Source organism: Pongo abelii, chromosome 6 (genome assembly GCF_028885655.2).
Source record: "Pongo abelii isolate AG06213 chromosome 6, NHGRI_mPonAbe1-v2.0_pri, whole genome shotgun sequence".
NCBI lineage: Eukaryota > Metazoa > Chordata > Mammalia > Primates > Hominidae > Pongo > Pongo abelii.
In genome coordinates, this window is record NC_071991.2 from 65,281,851 (window position 1) to 65,303,342 (window position 21,492).

The following is a 21,492-nucleotide window of genomic DNA, read 5'->3' on the forward strand; positions in this document are numbered from 1 at the left end:
AAAGTCCAGGACCAGATGGATTCACAGCCGAATTCTACCAGAGGTACAAGGAGGAACTGATACCATTCCTTCTGAAACTATTCCTCTCAATAAAAAAAGACGGAATCCTCCCTATCTTATTTTATGAGGCCAGCATCATCCTGATACCAAAGCCGGGCAGAGACACAACCAAAAAGGAGAATTTTAGACCAATATCCTTGATGAACATTGATGCAAAAATCCTCAATAAAATACTGGCAAACCGAATCCAGCAGCAAATAAAAAAGCTTATCCACCATGATCAAGTGGGCTTCATCCCTGGGATGCAAGGCTGGTTCAACATATGCAAATCAATAAATGTAATCAAGCATATAAACAGAACCAAAGACAAAAACCATATGATTATCTCAATAGATGCAGAAAAGGCCTTTGACAAAATTCAACAACCCTTCATGCTAAAAACTCTCAATAAATTAGGTATTGATGGGACGTATCTCAAAATAATAAGAGCTATCTATGATAAATCCACAGCCAATATCATACTGAATGGGCAAAAACTGGAAGCATTCCCTTTGAAAACTGGCACAACGCAGGGATGCCATCTCTCACCACTCCTATTCAACATAGTGTTGGAAGTTCTGGTCAGGGCAATTAGTCAGGAGAAGGAAATAAATGGTATTCAATTAGGAAAAGAGGAAGTCAAATTGTCCCTGTTTGCAGATGACATGTATTGTATATCTAGAAAACCCCATTGTCTCAGCCCAAAATCTCCTTAAGCTGATAAGCAACTTCAGCACAGTCTCAGGATACAAAATCAATGTGCAAAAATCACAAGCATTCTTATACACCAATAACAGACAAACAGAGAGCCAAATCATGAGTGAACTCCCATTCACAATTGCTTCAAAGACAATAAAATACTTAGGAATCCAACTTACAAGGGATGTGAAGGACCTCTTCAAGGAGAACTACAAACTACTGCTCAATGAAATAAAAGAGGATACAAACAAATGGAAGAACATTCCATGCTCATGCATAGGAGGAATCAATATCGTGAAAATGGCCATACTGCCCAGGTAATTTATAGATTCAATGCCATCCCCATCAAACTACCAAGGACTTTCTTCACGCAATTGGAAAAAACTACTTTAAAGTTCATATGGAACCAAAAAAGAGCCCGCATTGCCAAGTCAATCCTAAACCAAAAGAACAAAGCTGGAGGCATCATGCTACCTGACTTCAAACTAAACTACAAGTCTACAGTAACCAAAACAGCATGGTACTGGTACCAAAACAGAGATATAGGCTAATGGAACAGAACAGAGCCCTTAGAAATAATGCCACATATCTACAACTATCTGATCTTTGACAAACCTGACAAAAACAAGCAATGGGGAAAGGATTCCCTATTGAATGAATGATGCTGGGAAAACTGGCTAGCCATATGTAGAAAGCTGAAACTGGATCCCTTCCTTACACCTTATACAAAAATTAATTCAAGATGGATTAAAGACTTCAATGTTAGAACTAAAACCATAAAAACCCTAGAAAAAAACCTAGGCAATACCACTCAGGACATAGGCATGGGCAAGGACTTCATGTCTAAAACACCAAAAGCAATGGCAACAAAAGCCAAAATTGACAAATGGGATCTAATTAAACTCAAGAGCTACTGCACAGCAAAAGAAACTACCATCAGAGTGAACAGGCAATCTACAGAATGGGAGACAATTTTTGCAATCTACTCATCTGACAAAGGGCTAATATCCAGAATCTACAATGAACTCCAACAAATTTACAAGAAAAAAACAAAAAACCCCATCAACAAGTGGGCAAAGGATATGAACAGACACTTCTCAAAAGGACACATTTATGCAGCCAAAAGACACATGAAAAAATGCTCATCATCACTGGCCATCAGAGAAATGCAAATCAAAACCACAATGAGATACCATCTCACACCAGTTAGAATGGTGGTCATTAAAAAGTCAAGAAACAACAGGTGCTGGAGAGGATGTGGAGAAATAGGAACACTTCTACACTGTTGGTGGGACTGTAAACTAGTTCAACCATTGTGGAAGTCAGTGTGGCGATTCCTCAGGGATCTAGAACTAGAAATACCATTTGACCCATCCACCCCATTACAGGGTATATACCCAAAGGATTATAAATCATGCTGCTATAAAGACACATGCACACATATGTTTATTGCGGCACTATTCACAATAACAAAGTCTTGGAACCAACCCAAATGTCCAACAATGATAGACTGGGTTAAGAAAATGTGGCAGATATACACCATGGAATACTATGCAGCCATAAAAAAGGATGAGTTCATGTCCTTTGTAGGGACATGGATGAAGCTGGAAACCATCATTCTCAGCAAACTATCACAAGGACAAAAAAACCAAATACTGCATGGTCTCACTCATAGGTGGGAATTGAACAATGAGAACACATCGACACAGGAAGGGGAACATCACACACCAGGGACTGTTGTGGGGTGGGTGGATGGGGGAGGGATAGCATTAGGAGATATACCTAATGCTAAATGATGAGTTAATGGGTGCAGCACACCGACATGACACATGTATACGTATGTAACAAACATGCACGTTGTGCACATGTACCCTAAAACTTAAAGTATAATAATAATAAAATTTAAAAAAAAGAATGTGAGTATCCTTGATTTTTAAAATATGTCCTGAATAGTAAAGAAAATCTGAAAAGGGACTAATAACTACAAACTCACTTATATTTGTAAACAAATCATGTTTCCACAGTGTTTACCTCTAATTCACATATAATATTATAGAAAAGAAGAATGAGATTAATTTCAGACTGCAAACCACAAAGAAGTAGTCCTTATATTTTTAAATTTAAAATTATAATTGTAGACAGCTTATGAGCAATAATGGAGTTGTTGATAATCAAAGACATAGAGGGATGAAGAGGGAAATGAGGAGGTTTTCCAAGATTTTCATATAGCACAAAGAAAAAGCACAGAGATCAAAATATCTAATGTTCATTTAAATGAGCCACATTTAGTATGAAAATTGGGCAGCAGAATATGTTGAGTGGATAGTATAAAAACTGAAAACTATGAATAATTATATCAAATAAATCTTTAAAGAAAGAAACACAGAAGCTTGATTTGCTAAGAGTTTAGCATCCCAAGTCATGTATTCACTGCATATAATATGGGTTTTTAAAATACACTGGCAATGAGAAATTTGAGCCTGCAACTTACAGGAAACATTCAGCCAAATAGCGATTGTCAGGTAATGAGAAAACAGCTCTGTGGTGGTAGCCTTTAGTATTACAATTACAAAAGTTGTGTGTCCAAGAGAATCCTGGTGCTAATCAGATAAATAAAGCAGACTCCTAGGTATCCATGTGCTCATTCTTTTTATTTATTTATTTAATAAACTTTATCTGCTGAGCTTTACCTCATATAGGACAAACACATTGATCATATCTCTCTGATACTTCTGTCAGGCCACCTTCTGGAGTTCAGTTCCAAAAGATTACAAGGTGGAACTGCAGAGAGTTTCCATGGTAACCTTTGTATGTTCCCATCTGAATAGCCAGAACTCTGACCCCTCATTCACCTGTTAGCTCATCCAGGAGACCCAGAGCTTCCAGGGAACTCTACTTCCTTAGAACAGAGGTAGTAGGTAAAGTAATGCAAAGGGCAAGTGCTGGAACAAAAAATTTGAAGACAGCAGTTTTATTTACCTCCTAGGAAAATGACTTTTCGTTTGATAATAACCATTTGTTATGGACCATGAAGAACTCACGAAAATGCAAGCTATTTCAAGATCTTATTGTGTAGTCACAATAGGCTTTGGTCCTTAAAGTGTCCAAAGCAGACCTATTCCTCTTGCAGCCAACACAGGACTGCCAAAACAGGGCTCCACTGAAGGGTTTGCTCTCAGCTTCGGAAACAGGTAGAACAAAGTGACTCTCAGACTCACAAAAATGTTAGAGATCATTTCAAACCATTCATTGATTGTTTGCCGCCTAACAATGTTATAAATAGATTCTTAACTTCTAAAAATATATTGTTGGAAAATCTAAGCACCAGTATATAATATATGTGCATATAAGAGCCGAGGAGTTTATTGCAGCTTTGTACTTTCGTTTATAGTCAGAGGTGGAAGAAACTAAAATTAAGTACCCTGAATAACTATCAATAGAGAAATAATTTTAAAAATGTGGTATTAAAATACAGAATGTTATACCATTGTTAAAAATAATACATTAGATTTATAGCTGTTGAATTAGGTTACTGTCTATTATGCATTGTTAAGAAACAAGAGTAAATTGCAATATTTATTTGGACAAGCATGAAAAAAGTGTGGATGATTGACATAAACTCATTAATATGTTTTTCTCAGGAAGGGTGAGAATAGGAAGAAAGGGCAGTTAGGGAAATAAAAAATAAAAGCACACTGGAAAAGTATGCACATTATAATAGTTGAAGTGTAAAAAACTATGGCATTTAATATTACTACAAATATGTTAAAATATGCATGAACACAAAAATTAAAAGTAGCATGGATATATAAAAACATTGGTTTGAATTAATGATAAAATTTGGGGTGTTTTTTAATTTAAATTTATTTTGTTATGTCAGTATAATCCTTAAAGAAAACGTCTTGTTTCTGGCTTTTAGTGCTAGAGTCTCAAAATCTGTATATTTTAAAGCTCCCAAGTTTGGAAAACACTTGCTGATATAAGAGAACCAAGTATTAGAATCTTTGTAGATAAGGGAGCCAAGAGATTTTAATAGTTTTTGAAGACATGACTTAGCTTAAAACTGTACATAGATATATTCCTGGGACTCATATATATCATCAGTATTTTCATATGTATCTTTTATAGTTATTATAAACCCAAGAGAGTTAGTTTCATATTTTTCAGAAAACTCTGAATTCAGTTTAGCAGAATTATGCAGATTTAACAGAGAAACAAATGGAGGATTGTCTATTAAATTCATTGGCCATTTTTTTTTGAATTGTATATTGAGGGCTGTCATAGGAAAACCGTGAAGGAGAAACTTTCACTTTTCTCTTCCTGCTTTTTGTGATCCTTTTTTTAGAGTTCTTTTCCCATTCCCTTCAAAGACTACAATCTTAATAGTTGCTCCCCTCTCCTTTTTATAAAACCTACTCTCCCCAAATGATATGGACCTACTATATCAAGAAGTAAATGACTGATTAGGTTAGTTCTTATTTTTTCCTAGACTTCAAGAATTTCTAATTCAATGGCCTTCCAATGTCTAATTTCTTGCCTTACTTTGGGTAGCTGTAAAATATTTAAGAGAGTCATACTCCAAGCTTCTGAACTATAGTAGCTTACAAGAGAAGTAGTTTGACCTTACTTGTGGACAGAGGTTTTTCATTCTGAGCTCAAAGCTGGCTTATAAGTTGCCAACATTTGAAACAGTAAAAGTTTACTTACCATTTGGATTATGTGGCAGAAATAAAAGGGGGCAACAGAAAATGTTCAAAGGCATAGGATTCAGTGATAGAGCAAGAAGTCCTTCAGACAATGAATAAGGCAGTGACATGAGTGGCACATCCCTACTTCAGCCATCATTTAATAATTTATCTGCTTCTGAGGTGGAGCTATAAGACTAGCAGAGAATGATGATATACTGCCATTTATAAAAGGCAAGACTTCCACTATAGATTGGCCCAGGGTAAAATCAGAGGGACACCAGAATAGAGGGTCAAGAGATGAAAACTGAGACACACGTGAAAATATCCTTCTTCTACACAGCTGAATTTTTTTAACCAATTCATAGATGAGAAAAATTAAACATTTTTACCAAAGCACTACTGAATGTGCATTTCGATTATTATATATAGCATTATATTTGTTTCATGGTAATCTAGGCAGTTCTACATCTATTATGAGAGATGAGCAGAGCTAAACAAATTGTTTTTACAAAATTCCAATTTATGAAACCCCTCAAGAACTATTAATAGTTGGGTTATGTTTTGGGTTTTCGTTTTGTCATTGTTTTTCAGTTGAATTTGTCCCAGTTTAACAATGCCGTCAAAATTCTGGTATCCAGAATGGGTAGCCAAGGCAAATATCTCACCCAGCAAAATGTTGTCCTAAACTATTTATTCTTAAGTGGGTTCCTCATTACAGACACATAAACTGAAGACATGAAACTTTAATATCAGGGAGCAATGAGGAAGCAAGGATATATAAGGGTTTCCTAGGAGAACAATTCTCTCCTCTGCCACAGAATAAATGTAATCAATTTGTATATCACAATTCCATAATGTGTTAGCTAATTAGAGTATGTATTCTCCCTTATAAGAAACATAAAAAGTAGATAAATGTAAATGAGCAAATCCAACTTTAAGCTCACAGAACATATCTTTAGTCAGGACTCTAATTGTGAATGACTGAAAGCTAATTCAAACTAAATCAGAGAGATAGAAAAATATACTGGCTCTTGCAATCAAAATACAGGAATTGCTTTCTAGAGCTAACTGCAGAGCCAATCAGCACTAGTGACTGGACTCCATTAGAACCCTCTCTGCAGTCCTTATTTTTGCTTCTTTATGTGGGTTGCCTTAATTTCCTCCAACATTTCCCACATAGTAGAAATGCCCACAGTATTAGTCTGTTTTCATGATGTTGATAAAGACATACCTGGGACTGGGCAATTTACAAAAGAAAGAGGTTTAATGGACTTATGGTTCCACATGGCTAGGGAGGCCTCACAATCATGGCAGAAGGCAAGGAAGAGCAAGTCACATCTTACATAGATGGCAGCAGGCAAAGAGAGAGCTGGTGCAGGGAAACTCCCCCTTATGAAACCATCAGATCTCGTGAGACTTATTCACTGCCATGAGAACAGCATGGGAAAGACCTACCCCCATGATTCAATTATCTACTACCAGGTTCCTCCCACAACACATGGTAATTCAAGATGAGATTTAGGTAGGGACACAGCCAAACCATATCAGCCACCAACTCCAGATTCATGTATTCTCTACCAGAGAAGGACTGAAATACATGCTACATGGTGCCAAGTTTAAAGATACTAGGGAAAAGATCTGATTTGCCTTCCTGCAGATAGGTATGCAAACCTGAATCAATCAACTGTGTCCATAGTTACAGGGTCTGAAAATAGGGCAGCAGGCACTCTAACCATATTGTTAACAGGAATATTTCTCAGAAGGGGAGTGAAAAAGCCATCCTGTCCACTATGGGTTATGATGTGTAATACATATAATATGTATGGATAAATAATAACCCATACAGATTAAAAAATTTTTAATGTTAAATCATAACAAACTGAAACCCAGAATTGAAAACAGGAAATTCTGTCTGAATGGTAAGCAGCTTATTCTGTGTGAATGTGTACATGTGTGTGATGGATAAATAAGAGCCTGAGAGAGGCAAAGAGAGAAAGAGAAAGGAGAGAGAGAGAGTGAGAGAAAAGAGAAAAGCAATGCAATAACAGATTTGTAGAAAGCCCATATTCAGCACAGCATAATATTACAAATGCTGAGGAATCATAACAGTGAGCTTTACTCACCAAGAAAAAAGATCATTAAACAGAATAATATTCAAACAGATTCTGCCAGTACATTGAATAAATTCCATTATAAGGTGATGAAATATAAGTAGCTCAGGTTTCAGCTTTCTTTTGCAGAAATAAGCACAGTTGAAGGTTAAAATACTTTAATATGAATCCAGTCATCTGTAGATGTTTTAGTTTGTTTCTTTTATTGTTCAAGAACATATATTGGATGGCGGACTATGATTTAGAGCAGCAGTCCCCAACCTTTTTGGCATCAGGAACCGGTTTTGTGAAATACAATTGTTTTCACAAACTGGAGAGGGGAGATGGTTTGGGGACAATTCAAGCGCATTACATTTATTGTGCACTTTACTTCTATTATTATTACATTGTAATATATAATTAAATTATTATACAACTCACCATGATGTAGAATAAATGCGAGTCCTGAGCTTGTTTTCCTGCAACTATACAGTCCCATCTGGGAATGATGGGAATAGTGACAGATTATCAGGCATTAGATTCTCATAAGGAGCATGCAACCTAGATCCCTCACTTACACAGTTCAAAATAGGGTTGTGCTCCTATGAGAATCTAATGCCACTGCTGGTCTGACGAGAGAGGGAGCTCAGGCAGTAATGCGAGCAATGGGGAGTGGCTATAAATACATATGAAGCTTTGCTTGCCCACCTGCTGCTTATCTCCTGCTGTGCAGCCTGGTTCCTAACAGGCCACAGACCAGTACTGATCCTTGGCCAGGGGTTTGAAGACCCCTAATGTAGAGGGCACTGTAGAGTGTAATTTTGGAGTTGTTTTATAGACTGCAGAAGAAACGGATGTTACATTTTGTTATCTCAATTTAAAAAATATTACCTCTCTGATTCATACTATTGCTGCCTCTTGACACCCCTACCCAAGTACAAGGAATTAAAATATAGTTTCCTGTCAGGTTTAGTTATTATCTAATTTGCCTCATTATGCAAAATACTGTACCAGGTGCTGTCCATAGTTTCTGCACTAGTAATTTACAAACTAACTGGAGAGAGAGAACAAATATGATATTCTCTTTAATTTCCATTCCTATTGCCAAGCCTGGAAATAGGGACTTGAGATCTGTAAGCATATTGCTTTAAAGTGAATTAATGAGAGTAGATGAGATACCAAGGCATAGTCAGAAGAGTAGTAGACGAGCAAAAAAACAGAAACATAAAAAAAATCATTTCACCTAAAGAGCTCTCTAAAGAGACAATGAAGGAGCATTCAGAGGGGTGGAAGAGAATCTACTGAGAGGTGTGCTGAGAAAACAGTGTTTCTGTAGCCAAGTGTGGGGAATTACGTAAAATGCTACAGAGAAGACTAATAAGATAAAGAGTAAACTGCGTTCACTGGATTTAGCAACCAAGAGGTTATTGGCCTTGGAAGTGGAGGAGAGCACTGGTGGAAGAGTAAAAGGAGATGAAACTGAAGGTTGATTTCAAAGAACTGAACAAAACTGAAGCTGTTAATGTACACTATGCTTTTCCCAAAATCTTGGCTGTGAATGCAATGGAAATAAAAGAGTAGACGTGAGAAGAGGGTGTAAATATGAGTGGGATGCATCTTAAAACATAGGAGAAGATGTAGAAAATGAGAAGAGAGTAAGCAGAAGTGCTAATGACTCTGAGAAGGTGGGAGAGATGGCACAGAAAGTGCAGGGAGGGAACTGAGGCTTCATATGCAGAAGACAGATCCCTTTCCAAGAGAAGGTAGGAAAAAATGTAGGCATGAGGACAGATGCGTGCATTTGTATTTGTCAGGAAGTTAAGGAAATTCAGATATAAGCATCTCAAATTTTAGGGAAGGAAGAGTAAGGTCACCTGATAAGCTAATGAGAGAGGGGTGGAATTAAGTATTGAAGTGGTGTTACTATGTTACATGTCTATGGTGGACAATAAGAATCTGTTTATCTGCTTGCCCGTCTGCTTGTTTTTCTAGCCATCTCTTATTGCCCTGAGTGCCCAGCTGACATTGCTTAGGAATAGAAGATTGAAAGTACTAGTTAGTGATGATTGAAGTGGCGCTCAAACAGTAGAGACTCTAGGTTCAACGTGGAAGGAAATGAATGATAATGAAAAAAGGAAGGGAGAAGAAATTGGAGGCTTTGTTAATGTTGAACAATTAAGACAGGAAGTAGAGTTTAGGCATTAAAGTTATGAGAAATATCTAAATTCAGAATAATTTCAAGGTTTAAGGTGTGCTGTTTATGAAAGTGGCTAAGCTTCAGCGAAGGTAAAAACAGTCAGAATCCCAGCTGGATTAAGAAGCATTGACGCTAATGTCGCAGATGAGTCTACCATATAGATGCCATGGTCACCCAAGACAGTCAAGAGGAGAATGTAAAAATCTCTGTAAGGCAGATTTCAAAGTCCTCAGGGATTCATGGGAGGGATGAGATATTGACAGATGACAGTGACAAAAACGATTAGAGAGAGGTATTGCTTAAGGAAATGAGTCCTTCAAAGAAGAGAAGTTTTTTTGCACAAAGGAGAAAGAGTGTTAACCTGGAAGTGACACCAAAAAGTGGTGGGTGCTGGAATAATATTGATGCAACCTCTGGGATCTGTAGGACAATGAGAGAGCTCTGAGATGGCCCAAAGGTAGGGGATGAACTGGTTCCAATCAAGGCAAGGAGGTGGAAAGAGTAAAGAACTCAAAAATAAAATAATTCTCCTCCTCCTCCTCCTTCTCCTCCTCTTTGTTCTTCTCTTCTTCCTCTTTCTTTTGTATTTTTTACTAGTTTTTGTAATGTTGTGAGGATACCTGAAACAATAAAGTAAAGGGCTGAAAGGAAAATCAGTACAGATATACACTCACACAATTGGAGGTTGGTGAAATGGAATTTTTTCATGGATATTTTGCTTAATATCTCTGCAAGTTGTAATTTCCCCTTACTTGGTGATAACATAAAATTTAAACTTTTTCTATTAACCAAACACTGTATTGGGATCCTTTCACTATGTTTTATATTTTATAGTATTTCTAAATATATGTATGCTCCTTGATTTAACAACCCAGATCATCTTTATAAATAATCTCACCACACTTAACAGAGTTTTCTGCATGTAATTGGCACTCAATAATTCAATATCTCCTTACAAATTTCAGTTGAGAACACACACATGTAAATAATTTTAGAATATTTTCAAAGTTAATTATTAACAAGTATCAATCTGTATGAAATAAGCCATATGGCACAGAGAACCAATGAACATTCTCCCCTTCTTCCTTAGAAATAAATATCACATTTAAACTGGACACCTGATCACTCAGAACAGAGGCTACTTTTCCCAACCATATCATCATGTGATTAAGTTCTGGTCAATAGAATGCTAACAAAAGTTTCTTTTTAAGGTTCTGAAAAGTTTCATAAAAGGGAGGGGGAATATCCCTCTTTCTACTTTCTGGAATGTGGACGTGATGACTGAAGTTCAAGCAAGTTTTATCATCAATGAGGTAACACATGTAAACTGTGTGAGAGGCCACCAAGTAGAAGTAGTACTGTAGAACTGGCATGCTACCTTCTCTGTGCACCTCCAGACTTTTCCAACATGATAAAATAAAACTGCATATTGTTAAGCCACTTCTAATTCATTTGAGTTTTCTGTTACTTGCAACCGAATGCAATCTCAATTGATATCATGGATATCTTTGGAATTAGGTAGTTTAAGTGTAGCTTTTAAAAAATCTTTAGGCTAATATGTACAACTTTTCATCAAGATTGCGATGTAAAAATTTTTTTCTTTTGTAAAGTTGATATGAAATTATTTTCCTCTTCCTGATATGAAAAGTTCTGAGTGGCTTTTTGTTTCTTTAGCTTTCACCATTTTGTTTGAAGCAAAGGTTAAAATGTCCTATTAGAAATTATTTGCAGTAAAGTTATCATTACAGAATCAATGGCAAAATCTTATTCAAATTTAAGCTCTGGAAAGGTAATCAAAAGAAGAAAGCAATAGAATAATGAAATGTGTTTTCTTTAATAAAAGAAAAGAAAAACATGTGAGTATTTTACCCACAATGATCAAACTTACTCCTCTGATGTTGAATTTATTTTTTAAGTATTTAATTTGCCAATTCATTCTTGGTTTTACAAAACCTTCATACATTTAACACTTGCACAACTTTTTATTTTCTCAAGCACAGTGAACAAGGTAATTTGTTAATAATATTGATATGCCTATAAATTAATATTTTCCTCTTTACTTCTGAAACTCTGTAGAAGTCAGTTTCTTAGAGGAACTGCAGAGATCACTAAGTAGAATTGGAGCTGGGGTCTTGTGTGCCTTAGTCATCTATTATTGCTTAACAACTACTCCAAAACACTAAAAACAGCAATCATTTTATTATTTCTGATGATTTGTGGGTCAGGAATCAGACAGGGCACTGCACGTATGATCCGTCTCTGTTCCATATGGTGTCTAATGGGACTGTATATTCAAGATGGCTTCTTCACTGGAACCTCTGCTTCTCTGCTTGGGTAGCTATTCAACTGGGGTTAGATGTTGGGCCTATCCACTGAGTTTGCCAGTTCTCTTACATGTAGTCTTATCGAGGTTGTTGAGTTTTTTCTACCACAGTTTAGCACCCAAAGACTACAAGGGCAGAAGCTGCCCAGTGTCTCCAAAACTTATACCTAAAACTGGCAGTGTATCACTTTTGCTACATCCATTTGGTTTTACTAACAAAAGACCCAGTCCAGATGTAAGGGATCGGGGATATACAAGTGTGTGGATATAAGGAGCTGTGTTTCATTAGGGGCCAGTGCTGGAGTTGCCAGGTAAAATATAAGACATTCAGTTAAATTTGAATTTCAGATAAACAATGAATTATGTTTTAGTATAAGTATGTGCTATGTAATATGCAGGATATATTTATACTAAAATATTATTTCTTATTAATCTGAAATTCAAAATTTAACCTGGCATCCTGAATTTTTATTTGTTAAATCTCACAACCCTAGGATTTCCCATTGTAACAGATTACAATGAATATAGACTGATATTCCCTTTAGACTTCCCAGAAGCACATTAGCAATGTGTATCTTAGTGAAACCACTCAGAAGATGCTCTAACTGCATCTTCTAATTCATATATTTACATTCTTAGCTATATCTCTGAGTTCAGCGAAAGTGATGATGGCAGTCAAATGAATTAATGAAGTGGATCTGAGCTGCTGGGAAAAGAGGCATTGCATTTTTCTATAAAGAAACTAGAAATAAGATGTCAAAAGTAGCTTCCGTACCTGAATTCTTCTGAGAAAATACCTTAAGTAAACATGCTATTTTTCTAACATCTTTGGTATGAGTATTAAGTAGCATTGTAAGACATGATCTTTTGTTGTTGCTCTTTCATTTAAGCTGAATAATATTATGTAGGAAAGTGGTATCATCTTCAAGACAAGAGACTTTACAGGATCCCTTTATACATTTTAATGATTAATTTTATTTCTGTTATTCAAAATACCTTCTAATTTTGATTTTTAAAAAATTATACTTCTAATCAGTTCTGACTTAGAAATCCTTCCTTTAAATGTTTCCAAAAGAGAATAACTAATCTGTCAGTCATTTGATCTAATCAACACTAGTTAAATCACTATAATCATTAGAAATCCACTTTCCTCTGCCAAGAACTCTTGTTCCATGTGATGTCACAAGGGCAGGTACCTTCAAAATTATGTCAGAGGTTGCATATAATTTTCTTGCATAAATATAATCAATTATCTAGAAAATTTTTATTTAAAATATAATTGTTATCCATTGGGTTGACACTTATTTATCTAATATTTCTCAATCCCTTATTAAACTTGACTCAAATTTTATAGCCACATTTTCAAAGCAAAGACACAGTGTTAGGCAAAAAGAATAAAGGAGGAACTTGAGGCAACCCAAAGTCTTTTCCAGGCCAATACTATCCTCCCTAAATGTTCATTCTTCTCACATCTTCTATCATTCCTGTTATAAGTTCAACAGTCTTTTTGATATTCAAGAATACCTAACATTGGCTATAGGACCTATGCACAGAGAATAACCCACTGTCCGGACTGTGTATTAGAATCTTCCTAATAAACATGGAGACTCCCCATCCTTCAGAGGATTTGGGAGTAAGAAGAGACTGCTATATAGTACTTGATTCTGAAGGAATTTTTTTGAAGTCTTTTTCAGCTGTTAAAGATGTGATCTCCCAAAGTATTAATATTAATGAAATAGTTGAGGTGGCAATGCTATAAAAGTTTATAAAACATTTGATAGCAATGGGTTCTTAGAGATTATACAATACATGTGTGTAATTGTACAAAGAAAAATACAGTACAAAGAAATTCAGTGACTTGTCCAAAATTATGACAACACTGAGACTAATGGGACTGCAAGGCTTCTTCAACCAAATGTTACTTTCACTGAAGTATGTCCTAGTATCACTAATAATATATTACCTAAACACTGTATTACCTAGTCCTATAACACTAATACATTACTTAAACACTAAAAGTAATGGCTTCTAAAAATCCATTTGGTTTAATGCTTTGTGCCTTCAAGAAAAACGTCTGAGAAACACTCCTGAAACACTTATGTCAATAATTTTCCATTCATTTAAGGTACTTGGACACATGGCAGAAGTTTGAAGTTTGTGGCTACAGGTAAAACTTGTAACCAAGGTTCATTTTAACAATATATGCATACAATTACCTGTTTACACAATGATATTTCATTATAAAAATGTGCTCATTTTTATTTAACCAGTCTCTTCTTAATGATCAAGTAGGTTTTTCCAATCTTTTGCTATGAAATACATCATTTACCATATGTGAAAGTATAACAATACATACATTTCCAGAGAGGGTTCTTACTCAAATTAATTAATTTCCCCTGTTGATTTGTTTCTGTGATATAAGCAATAAATAACTCTGAGTTGTGAATATATATATACATATACATATATATATATATACATATACATATATATATATATACATATACATATATATATATATATATATACATATATATATATATTTGAGAGAGAATCTTGCTCTGTTGCCCAGACTGGAGTGCAGTGGCATGATCACGGCTCACTGCAGCCTCCAGCTCCCAAGTTCCAGTGACTCTCCTGCCTCAGCCTCCCAAGTAGCTGGGATTACAAGCACCCATCACCATTCCCAGCTAATTATTGTATTTTTAGTAGAGACAGGGTTTCACCATGTTGGCCAGGCTAGTCTCAAACTCCTGACCTCAAGTGATTCGTCTGCCTCAGCCTCCCAAAGTGCTGGGATTACAGGTACAAGCCACAAGCACCCGGCCTGATTATGAGTATTATGATGATGTTTAGGTGCTGATTTATCTACTTGAAATGTGAGATATCATTTTTTAAATTTTTTCTCCCTAGATACATGACTATTATTTTAACTCATTTCTCATTTGAATTACCATTTTCATTTGGTTCCAACTGTTCAATTGGTGCAACTAATTTTACATAAAAATAGAACCATGAATTTTCAGAGCCCATGAGATATGGAAAAATGGCCATCAATGACTGTACAAGGACACACATTAGTTTCAGAACTAATTTCAGATAGAAGCTCATTTAGTTCCCAGCCCAAATTAAGTGACTTTTATGTGACATAGCAGTTAAAAATCAATTTATGAGCTTTCTGGAATACCACTTAGAGCAAATATGCAGACATCCTCTTATTTAAAACCTGGAACACTGACAAACTCCAGCAGATTGAGTCTCATAGGTATTGAAACTGTGGGAACATAAACAATGGCAGTAGATCTACTTTTCATTTTCTAGATTCTCAATGACTTAACCGTGAAAACAGTGCAGCTATGTGCATAATTAAAAGTATTGGTTAAAATAAAGCTTTGGGTTAACTGAGATTTCAGTAAACTGTTTTATTCCTGCTTCTTTAATTAAAAACCCACTTTAGTTTTTATTAATCCATATCTGCCAAGTATAGTACAGAATTAGGAATATAATAAAAGAGGGCAAGTAAGTATATGGGGCTTGTTTGGGAATTTAAAATTATTTAATCACAAAATATAATTTTTTTGAGAAACTGGATTTCAACATTAGTTATCTCAAAGAATGATTTCATTCATTAAATAGAAATGTAATCATTTTGAAAGAAAAAGTGTCTGGTTTCTTCATATCCTTTTTTAATTGTATGACTTTTACTTGACTGAAGGAAGGTAATATCATTAGGCATTCCAGTTCAAATAGCACACTCTCAAATTCTGTTTTATTAAGAATATTTCATAGAACATAATCCTAAAGGTATGCTTATGTTTAAAAAATATGTAGTTAAATGTGTTTGAGAAGCTTGGAAATTTCAGTATACATTATCGTCTGAGGCTCTGAGAAGTCCTTAAGCAATGAAAATAGTTGAAGTGGGTTAAGTTAGTTGATCCCCTAAAGCACTGGTTCTCAAACTTTAGTGAACACTAGATAAATAATCATCTGAAGATCTTGTTAAAACTGATAACTGAGACCCACGTACAGGCTTTCTGAATCACTATGTCAGGATGGAGCCCAAGAAATTGAATTTCTAATAGTTTTCCAGGTGATGCTTATGCTGCTGGTATAGGGATATACTTTTGAGTACCACTGTCTACAGACCACTCCTACACTGTCTCCTACATTCCTAGGAGGCCCATTGAAATAGACATAATGAGTGGTTAAGGCAGGCTATCCTGGTGGAGTGCAGAGGTGGTAGATCAGAAACAGAGGCTGCCGCTCCACTGTGTCATACAGTTGCTTTCTGGAGGATCAGATATAATTACTTTCATCATACTGGAGGAGGATCTGTTCTTCTCCATTCATAAATACTAAGTGGCACAACAGAGCTGGAGGCAAGGTTTCCATTATGTCATAGCCATAACTTCAAGGCTTGGGTCTCAGTATCTGATATCCCAGGGAAGGGACAAGTTTTCCAACCAATAAATTTTAAGTTGGAAAAGTAGGGTTAGAGGTCAAGTTTTTCTTACTTTGTACTTTTATCTGTTGACTGCCAGCTCCTGATTATATCCTGTGAGGTTATTATTATGTGTCAACTTACTGGGCCTGTGGATTCCCAGACATTTCATCAAAAATTATTCTGGGGGAACCTGTTTCCTATCTGTTCTTTTTCTCTGGAGAACCCTGATTAATACAGCTTTTGGTACCAAGAGTGGTTGTAGAGGGACAGAATCTTAAGGATGAAGTCTCTGAATAGGTTCTGGGGTTTCTGGAATTGGCTTTCTAAATATAATTAGATTATATTTAAATATGCGAATCACTCTATTTCCAATAGTGAAAAGAGCACTCATAGTTCATGATGTGGTCTGGAAATACGGACATGCAAAATATCATCATTGGATATTCATAATCAACTGCTTATAAAAATCAAGTATCTGGTTGACTGTATATAATATTATTGAACATTTTTGTCAAATTAACAAATACAAGATTGACTAGTTGCTCCATTATTGTAAATGGGGAATAAATCCTTTTTGTGGGGTCTTTAAGGATTATTTCAACACAATTGGAGAAATTATATTCAGAGAGTGATTATTATACACACAGGTCCTAGAGGCAGGAGGCACAGCATGCCATGCAGGAGGCCATATGGGAGGAAATCTCAAGGAGTGAGCTCAATCAAGTAGATGAGAGCCTGAAACAGAGAGAGAAGTGGGGGAGGGAGATTGGACCCATGGGCAAATGCTTTTATTGGGGGACATGGTGAAGTACACAAGCAAAAACCATGAGGAGATTTTATTGGTGTGTTTGAATGTCACTAGGTCAGTAAAGGGAAGCCAAGAAGGAACTCTTGTGGCAGAGACCAGACTTACCCACACCAGTGTACCTGGTTGTGTGGGCAACGTGTTTACAGATTATTTGTGGGGATGTTGAAGCATCAGGAAAACATAAAGTTTAAAAAATTTATAATATACTCCTAATGTCACCAGACAAAGTGCAAAAAAGAAAAGGATAAGCTTAGGGATTTGAATTCCCAGCTCAAGAGCCTTACAAATGACCTGTAAGCTTCTACATATGCCCTGAAGGAGACACTTATCTCCAGTAGTTGCAGGGCTGAGACTGCTGAATAACAAACCCCGAATCCCAACATTGGTTCCTTGACCTGTGGAGTGAGAGCTATTATGGTGGGAAAGGGCAAATCCAATCCACTGGAATTACCTGTACCTAGGAAAATAATAAATTGAAAGCAATACCACATTCCTCAAGTGATTGTAGAATTGTGTGTCACTATGATGGATTGAAAGATGCAGGTGTAGTGATTTTCACCACATCACAATTCAACTCACCTATTTGGCCTGTGCCGAAGACAGACATATTTTCAAGAATAACTCTGGATTATCATAAGCTTAGCCAAATGGTGACTCAAATTGCAGCAGCTGTGCCAGACCTGGTCTCATTGCTTGAGGAAATTGACACACCCTACGGTACCTTGGAAGTATAATTTTTCCATCTCTGTTTATAAGGACCATTGAAAATAGTTCGCTTTAGGCTGTCAAGGCCAGAAATATACCACACAGTCTTTCCTTAGAAAGACACAATGCTTGTGGGTCTTTGGATTTTGGAGACACCATATTCTCATTTGTGTACGTTATCCAATCTTGTACCAAGTGACCCTAAAATCTGCTGAGTTTGAGTGGGGCCCAGAACAAGTGAAGGTCCTGCAACAGATTTAGGCTTTTGTGTAACCTGATCTACCATTTGGCCATGTGATCTAGTAGATCCAATGGTGATTCAGGTGTCAGTGCCAGATATGGATGCTGGGTAGAGAATTTGGCAGGCCACTGTAGATGAATTGCAGAGCAGAGCCCTAGGATTTTAAAGCAAAGCCTTGCCCTCCTCTGTGGATAGTTATTCTCCTTTTGAGAATCAGCTCATGGCCTGCCACAAGGCCTACATAGAGACTGCGCACTTAACCATTGGTCACCAAATTGCAATGAGATTGAGTGAGTTGAACTACCTATCATGAACTGAATGTTACATGATATATCAAGCCATAAAATTGGGCATGCCCAGAACTCCATCATCAAATGGAAGTGGTATATGCAGTATGATTGAGCCTCATCAAGCACTGAAGCCACTTATGAAGAAGTGACCCAAATCAAAAATTTTATCCCTTCACTATGAAATTAGAATAGCAAAGAGATTAGTCAGATGGGATGGTCCCCACGGAAGTCACCGATCAACTGAACCAGCAATCCCAGGACCATTTGATAATTTAGATCATAAATTGATGCTATTATTTTTTCCAAAGGCAAATTTTCACCACACAATTTAAGTATTAAATGAATAACTTTGTTTACTATTGGCATAAAAATATTACCTAAATAGAAAATGCACTTGTCTAGACAATTCTGTTGGTCATTCAAGAGGATGTGTTTCACATAACCAATATATCCTATGGAATATGGATTAACTGAGCTGGTTGGACAGTAGTTTGAATCCAAGAGAGGTAAGGTAGTTGTTTTTAAGGCTTTGGGTGTTATTCTTACTCTTCCTTTCCTGTTTATTATAGGAACAATCCTCCAATGTTGCTAAGAGTGATATTAACAGGTATGATCTCAGCTTCTATTTGTTGAAATAGTACAGGTTGCTTAGAGAGGAAGGTGTAGTGTGCAACCCTTCAGTCAGGAGGGTGAGCTGAGAGGTGAGTGTTAGTTTGACTAATTCCTTGCAAGTAAGACTCCCAGAAAGAGTGTTGACTTCTGTATTAAAATTTATAGAACTATACACAAATAATTGTTCATTTTACTGTTGATAATTTAATGAAGGAACAGTTTTACTTCTTCCTGTCTGATTTTTCTTTTTCTCTTTCCTCCTTCTTTCTCTTTCTCTCTCTCTCTTTCCTTTCTTCCTTCCTTCCCTTCCCCTTCCCTCCTTCCTTCCTTCCTTTTTTCTTTCCCTCCCTCCCTCTCTCCCTTCCTCTTTCTTCCGTTCTTCCTTTCTTTCTTTGCCTTATTAAAATGTCTAGAATCTTTAGCATAATGTTGAATAGAAGTGGTAAAAGTGGACATTCTTGCTTTTCTCCTGATTTTAGAAGGAAACAATTGATCTTTCACCACCAAGTTTAATGTTAGCTTTGCATTTTTTGTACAGGCCATACATTAGATTGAGGATGTTCTCTACTAGTCTTATTTTATTGGTGTTGAAATTTACAGAACACTTTTATGTATCTATTAAAATTATTATAGGATTTTTCTCCTCTTTCTGTTAATTTTGCAAATTACATTATCAGCTTTCAAATAGTAAATCAACCTTGCATTATTAAATAAATGCAACTTGAGTTTTTATCCCCTTTACATATTGTTGGATTTTATATGCTAATATTGCATGAAGTATATATTTATTAAGTAATATTGAGTTTGTCTATATTAATGAAGGATAACTGTTTGAATTTTTAATGTCTTTTTATAGTTTTATTAAGGTAAACTTTATTTTCAGTAAAATGCACAGATCTTAAGATTATGATTAAATGAGCTTGATATGTGATCCTTTCCATGTAACCTCTAGCTCTATGAAGACATAGAACATTTCTATAACCCCATAACGTTTTCTTATGCCCCTATACAATCACACTGTATTTTCTTTTTATTCTCTTCAACTTTTAAGTTCAGGAGTACATGTGCAGAATGTGCAGGTTTGTCACATAGGTAAATATATACCATGGTGGTTTGCTGCACAGATCATCCCATCCCCTAGGTATTAAGCCCAGTATCCATTAGCTATTCTTCCTGATGGTCTCCCTCCCCTGGCCCTCCCTGACATACCCCAATGTGTGTTGTCCCTCCCCAATGTGTCCATGTGTTATCATTCAGCTCCCACTTCCTAGTGAGAACATATGGTGTTTGGTTTTCTATTCCTGCATTAGTTTGCTAAGGATAATGGCTTCCAACTCCATCTGTGTCCCTGCAAAGGGCATGGCCTTGTTCCTCTTATGGCTTCATAGTACTCCATGGTGTTTATGTACCACATTTTATTTATCCAGTCTATTATTGATGGGCGTTTGGATTGATTCCATGTCTTTGCTATTGTGAATAGTGCCACACTGAACAAATGCGTACATGTATCTTTATGATAAAATGATTTCTATTCCTTTATGTATATACTCACTAATGAGATTGCTAGATCAAATGGTATTTCTGCCTCTAGGTCTTTGAGGAATCGCCACACTGTCTTCCACAATAGTTGAACTAATTTACACTCCTAACAGCACCATAAAAGCATTCCTTTTACTCCTCAACCTCTCTAGCATCTATCGATTTTTGACTTTTTATTAATAGCCATTCTGACTGGTGTGAGATATCTCATTGTGGTTTTGATTTACATATCTCTGATGATCAATGATGTTGAGCTTTTTTTCATATGTTTGTTAGCTGCATGTATGTTTTCTTTCGAGAAGTGTCTGTTCATGTTCTTTGCCTGCCTATGTTTTAATTGGGTTGTTTGTCTTTGTCTTGTAAATTTGTTGTTTCTTATAGATTCTAGATGTTAGTCCTTTGTCAGATGGATAGATTGCAAAATTTTCTCCCGTTCTGTATGTTGTCTGTCCACTCTGATTATAGTTTCTTTTGCTGTGAGGAAGCTCTTTAGTTTAATTAGATCTCATTCGTTAGTTTTTGCTTTTGTTGCAATTGCTTTTGGTGTTTTTATCATGAAATCTTTGCCAGTGCCTATGTCCTGAATGGTATTGCCTAGATTTTCTTCTAGAGTCATTATAATTTTGGGTTTTACATTTAAGTCTTTAGTTTATCTTGAGTTGATTTTTGTACATGGTTTAAGGAAGGAATCCAGTTTCAATATTCTGCATATGGCTAGCCAGTTCTCCCAGCACCATTTATTAAATGGGGAATATTTTCCCCATTGCTTGTTTTTGTCAGGTTTGTCTAAGATCAGATGGTTTTAGGTGTGCAGTCT

At 36.1% G+C, this 21,492-nt stretch overlaps 1 long non-coding RNA gene across 1 annotated transcript in view; it reads left to right on the forward strand.

Moving 5' to 3' along the window:
- The first annotated feature begins 3,577 nt into the window (after nucleotides 1-3,577).
- The window catches only part of LOC129060371 (uncharacterized), a 42,418-nt gene continuing 24,503 nt past the window's right edge, over nucleotides 3,578-21,492 (forward strand). Inside the window, exons 1-4 of the long non-coding RNA XR_008527014.1 lie at nucleotides 3,578-3,929; nucleotides 10,925-11,026; nucleotides 14,162-14,203; nucleotides 19,094-19,131. This is a non-coding gene — a long non-coding RNA (uncharacterized LOC129060371). The remainder of the gene's footprint in view (nucleotides 3,930-10,924; nucleotides 11,027-14,161; nucleotides 14,204-19,093; nucleotides 19,132-21,492) is intronic.